This window comes from Fundulus heteroclitus, unplaced genomic scaffold (assembly GCF_011125445.2).
Source record: "Fundulus heteroclitus isolate FHET01 unplaced genomic scaffold, MU-UCD_Fhet_4.1 scaffold_325, whole genome shotgun sequence".
NCBI classification, from domain to species: domain Eukaryota; kingdom Metazoa; phylum Chordata; class Actinopteri; order Cyprinodontiformes; family Fundulidae; genus Fundulus; species Fundulus heteroclitus.
This window is the reverse complement of record NW_023396735.1, coordinates 85,435-90,551: the sequence shown is the minus strand read 5'-3', so window position 1 is coordinate 90,551 and position 5,117 is coordinate 85,435. Positions and strand designations below refer to the sequence as shown.

General features: G+C 44.8%; 1 long non-coding RNA gene across 1 annotated transcript; it reads right to left on the bottom strand.

The window, feature by feature from the left end:
* Positions 1-301: 301 nt before the first annotated feature.
* LOC118559605 lies at positions 302-3,369 on the bottom strand. Its single transcript, XR_004928937.1, has 2 exons — positions 3,330-3,369; positions 302-439 (listed from the first exon to the last, which is right to left on the bottom strand). It is a non-coding gene; the product is annotated as an uncharacterized LOC118559605 (long non-coding RNA).
* Positions 3,370-5,117: the final 1,748 nt, after the last annotated feature.

Sequence of the window (5,117 nt, the reverse complement as noted above, 5' to 3'; positions counted from 1 at the left end):
CAGTTAGAAACTGGGTTCTTACTCTGAGTCTGAGGGTCCAGGTTCTTCACTGAAGTTTGGAGGTTTATCATTGGACCAGTCACTCCTCATAGACGGACAGCTGGATCCTGGAGGTTTCTGCTCTCTGTCTTGGGTTCTGACCTCTGAAACACCAACATGTTGTTATTCAGATCACATCAATCAGTGAGAAACTCTGATAAAAACCAGAGAAGAAGCTCTGAACACAAACTGCTGCAGAGAAGCAGAAGCTTTAGAGGTTCTTACTCTGAGGGTCCAGGTTCTTTGAAGTCTGGAGTTCTACCTTTGGACCAGTCACTCCTCATAGATGGACTGATGGATCCTGGAGGTTCTGCTCTGTTCTCCATCTCCTGGACTTCAGTCAGCCTGAGAGAGGAACCAGAACCAGTCAGTTCCCAGTGGTTCAGGTCCAGTCAGTGTTCTGTAGAGCAGAAAGCTGGTTCCCATCATGTGTGTAGAGGACCAGAGGAACCTGAGTTCAGCAGATACCATCTGGGTCTGGATTGTCCTCTCCTTCACTACTTCATGCACCTCCTGATGTCTGCTGGCTGATCTCCTCAGAACCATCTGGAGAAGTTCTGCTTTCTTCAGAGAATGAAGCTAAAACTGAGGCTGAAACCTTTTCAGGTCTGAACTGGAATCCTGTTCCAGGTCTGTAGAAACATCCAGAGTGAATGAAGGAGGGAACATTTCCTCTGAAGTTCTGATGTGTTGGTTCTGAACACAGCGGCCCACAAAGATGAACAAAGATGCTGCAGCTTCACTGCTAAAAGGAACTAAAAGCAAGTAAAACTGGATTGAAATGAGTGTTTTTGTCCTTGATCTGAGCAGCTAAATAGGATTATCTGCCAACTGAATACCATTTAGCTCTTAATATAGGATCAACTCATCTCCATCATCTTATTTCAAGGTCAGTATATCTAATTATCTTATTTTAGGGATCAAATACTCATTCCATTGGCAGATAATCTGATTTAGCTGCTCAAATCAAGGACAAATACACTCATTTCCAGAAAGTTTTACTTCCTTTTAGTTCTCTTCTGCAGCTTGTAACTCTTCTCTTGGACCATCCTGCAGGTCCTTCTCCAGAAGAACAGCAGAGATGGATTTATCTGATTGAAGATTTTACCATGATGAGCTCAATCAGAACCAAGATGTTCCTCTGAAAAAGATTTGATTTAGGAGGAACATCTTGGTGTTTCAGCTCCTTTATGACCAAAGTTATATTCAGGTGACCTGAAGCTTTTCTCTATTTATTTCTTTGGCTGTAGAATCCAAACTGCGCAGGGAGTGTCCTTCTGCCGTTTTCTCCAAGACTTCTTCAACTTTCACTATCTGACAGTTATTCAGTATTAATTGTGTTTCTGACTGAGCAATAACTGTTTAAAGGGCAAAGCAACAAACTTCAGGCAAGTCCTGTCTGCTGAATAAACGGCAATGAGAGGGTTAAAAGTGACGCTGTTACAAACTAGTCTGCATGAACTGCTGAACAACATTTCTGGCTCCTTTTCATTCCATAGAAACTTTGATATTTGTCAATCAGGGCAGCCATTTAAAAGTATTAATAAACTATATGAAGCCTAGGTGGGAATTCAACTGAAGAAACTGAATTACTTACATTCATCCAATCAGAGGCTCATCTCCTCTGACGTAAGCCAATCAGCTTTGAACCAGACCTCCACGAAGCCCAATCAGCATCCAGAGTTCATCTTAAAGGTCTTCAGATCACGTCTCAGCCTGCTACCCAGCCAAAGCTCAAGCAGTGGTTGGCCAATGTCTGATTAGGACTCAGATGACCTGATTCAACCCACCTCCATCCCTTCTCCACCATGGTAGCCAAGCTCCATCTGGCTTTCCCATGGTGCTCCTTCAACCTCGTCCCTATCAGAGTGGAATTCCTCCTGGACTCTGACTGCATTCCCTGTCACATCTCAATGGGTCCGGCAGAAGACCGCCATGTTGAGCCTGGTTCTGCCACAGGTTTCTTCCCAAAGGGGAGTTTTTCCTCTCCACTGTCGCCTCATGCTTGCTCATCATAGACAGGTTGATGCAAACCTGTGTTTATCCAAGCTGGACATCTATCTTTGTGGGTCCCTGAGTGAAGCACTAGTATCAGCTCTCCCAGTCTACTGGATCTCACCAATACAGCTCAAGCAGATGGTCTCACCAACCAGCGTCTATGGACTGAACCAACTTGGTCTATCTCCACTCCACCACCAGTTTCAGGCCTGGGGGGAAACATCCCTGTTCTCATACACCTGCTTATGCATATTAAAGGAAAATTCAGCGCTAATGTTTCCTGCTGAGGTCTGAGCGCCACAGTCTTAAAATAATTGTAGCAATAAAATTCTTCTAATTGTCTTTTTCTTTCCGTGTGAGTTTTTAAGACTGAATTAAAATAGAATTTATGTGAACAAAGACAACAGGCCATAATAAAGCAGATGCTAGACAACTGAACACATCTGGATCAAACATGGTGCAGCCGTAGAGAAAACCAGGAAACCAGGAAATACAAGGAAACGCCTCTGAAGGAGCAACTGGATCCACAACCAGGAGAAAAAGGAGAGAAAAACTCCAAATGGCCGTATTCTAAAGGACTCTGATTGGTGGCCTGCTGTGATGTCATCAGAGGCTGGTTGGAAAAGAACTAAATAGCAACCATGACATGTTGTTCTGCAGGAGACAAACTGTCTCTAGAGAGATTTTACAGAAAGGTGCGGCTGCTGCTGCAAAGAATCAGAGATCAACTGAGAACAAAGTTTGATTTTCAGCTTGTATTCAGCAGCTAAATCACAATCTGCAGACTTCAGAGTTTTCAAAGCACTTTTCCTGATTCAGCTCAATTCTTCATCTAGAACAGGATGTGAGTCTCTGACGTCAGCATTAGCTAAGATCATGAGGAAGAAGCAGCAGAGAACCGGTACCGGTTCTACTGAACAACTGGAGCTGCTACATGTGGAGAATGCAAAGTTCCATTTAGTAAAACATCTTTTGGTAAAAATGTTTTTTTCTGTCAAAGGAACCAACCTGTGGGATGGTCTTCCCACAAACATGAGTCTGACTAGACGTTCCACTCAGAAAGCAAACGATGCTAAAGGCGCTTTTACATCATTATTCAGTTTTGTCTGAAGAAAAGAGACAAAGGAAGGAAACTGAGCGTTTGTTGGTGCTGATAAGCAGGAAATCAGAGCCTGACCAGCACCACGGTTACATGAAGCAGCAGCTTGGTTCTGAAGGAGAACCAGACTGAGTTCTGTTCCTGGTTCTGTTCACAGTCCACAGAGAGAAAAGCAGAACAAGTTCACACTCACCCTGATCCAGAGTCTTCTCTCTGTTCTGTTCTGCTGCTAAATGGAGTCAGAACCTGTTTCTCCTGATCTGATACCTGACTGTAACCGACTCACCTGAGGCTCCGCCCCCTGTCCAGGTGAGTTTACCTGACTTTAAACACCTTTCCTCTCAGTTCTTCTCTCTGTTCTGTTCTGCTGCTAAATGGAGTCAGAACCTGTTTCTCCTGATCTGATACCTGACTGTAACTGACTCACCTGAGGCTCCGCCCCCTGTCCAGGTGAGTTTACCTGACTTTAAACACCTTTCCTCTGCAGTTCTTCTCTCTGTTCTGTTCTGCTGCTAAATGGAGTCAGAACCTGTTTCTCCTGATCTGATACCTGACTGTAACCGACTCACCTGAGGCTCCGCCCCCTGTCCAGGTCAGTTTACCTGACTTTAAACACCTTTCCTCTCAGTTCTTCTCTCTGTTCTGTTCTGCTGCTAAATGGAGTCAGAACCTGTTTCTCCTGATCTGATACCTGACTGTAACCGACTCACCTGAGGCTCCGCCCCCTGTCCAGGTGAGTTTACCTGACTTTAAACACCTTTCCTCTCAGTTCTTCTCTCTGTTCTGTTCTGCTGCTAAATGGAGTCAGAACCTGTTTCTCCTGATCTGATACCTGACTGTAAGTGACTCACCTGAGGCTCCGCCCCCTGTCCAGGTGAGTTTACCTGAGTTTAAACACCTTTCCTCTTAGTTCTTCTTCTCTTTTTATCAGCCTAGCTCCTCCACTGGAGGCTGGTTAACTAGTTTCAGCAGCCTGATGGGTTAAAGGTGCAGCTCTAGTAATGTCATTTACTGAGGATCAATAAATAGAAAAAATAATGAATAATCCTGAATAACAAGTGGAAACATCTACAAAGAATATATATACATGTACATCTCCTTGTGTTTGATTGCTACACGGAGCACTTCTCACCTAACCTGACAACAGCCAGCTGTATGTATCGCTCCGCCTAGCTCCACTCACATAATCTGGGACACCGCCATAGGAATAGGGTGTTTTCAGCTGACGTCACGCTCACGTGACTACTCAGCGCGTCCGCCATATTGGGTGGCAGTCGTTTCGCACGGTTGACCTGCATTGTATGACGCCTTAGGCAGTATTGGAAGTGAACAATGGTGAAAAGGTGTTTAATGGTTGGTTGCACGGCCCGTGGAGGTGGAGAACAACGCTCTTTCTATCGCCTACCAGCCGTAATAGTGCATCAGTGTGAAAAAACAAAACAGCTGTCTGAACAACGCCGTCACCTATGGCTGACACGGATATCCAGGTCCGATTTGGACGGTGTTAAGCTGGAATACGCCAGAGTCTGCGGTGCTCACTTTGTCACAGGTAATTAACTGTTAAGTATTTAAAACATGTAAGAAGAATATATTACTAATAGGGCTTGGGCGTTATGACTTATTACTTTCCGCGGCTGTCATGTTGACTGCCTCCGCCGCCTCTACTGCCTATTACTACCGCGTACTGTACTCCCTCTCTCAGCCGTGTTTTAATTTGATTAATTTCACCTTAACTTGATTTCAACCATGGTAAACCGTTGCTGTATTGTGGGCTGTAACAGCGCAACACATGATCGCCATGGGAAAAACATAGAAACAGATTAATTTTCCACCGCTTTCCTGCCTGGAGGCGCAACCACGGAGAACAACTGTTAGCGATAACAAAGAGTCGTCGGCTCGCTTGGATCGCGGCTGTAAGACGACCGAACATAACTTTCCACAGTATCCCGATGTCAATGAGAGTGTGTTCTAAACGTTTGAA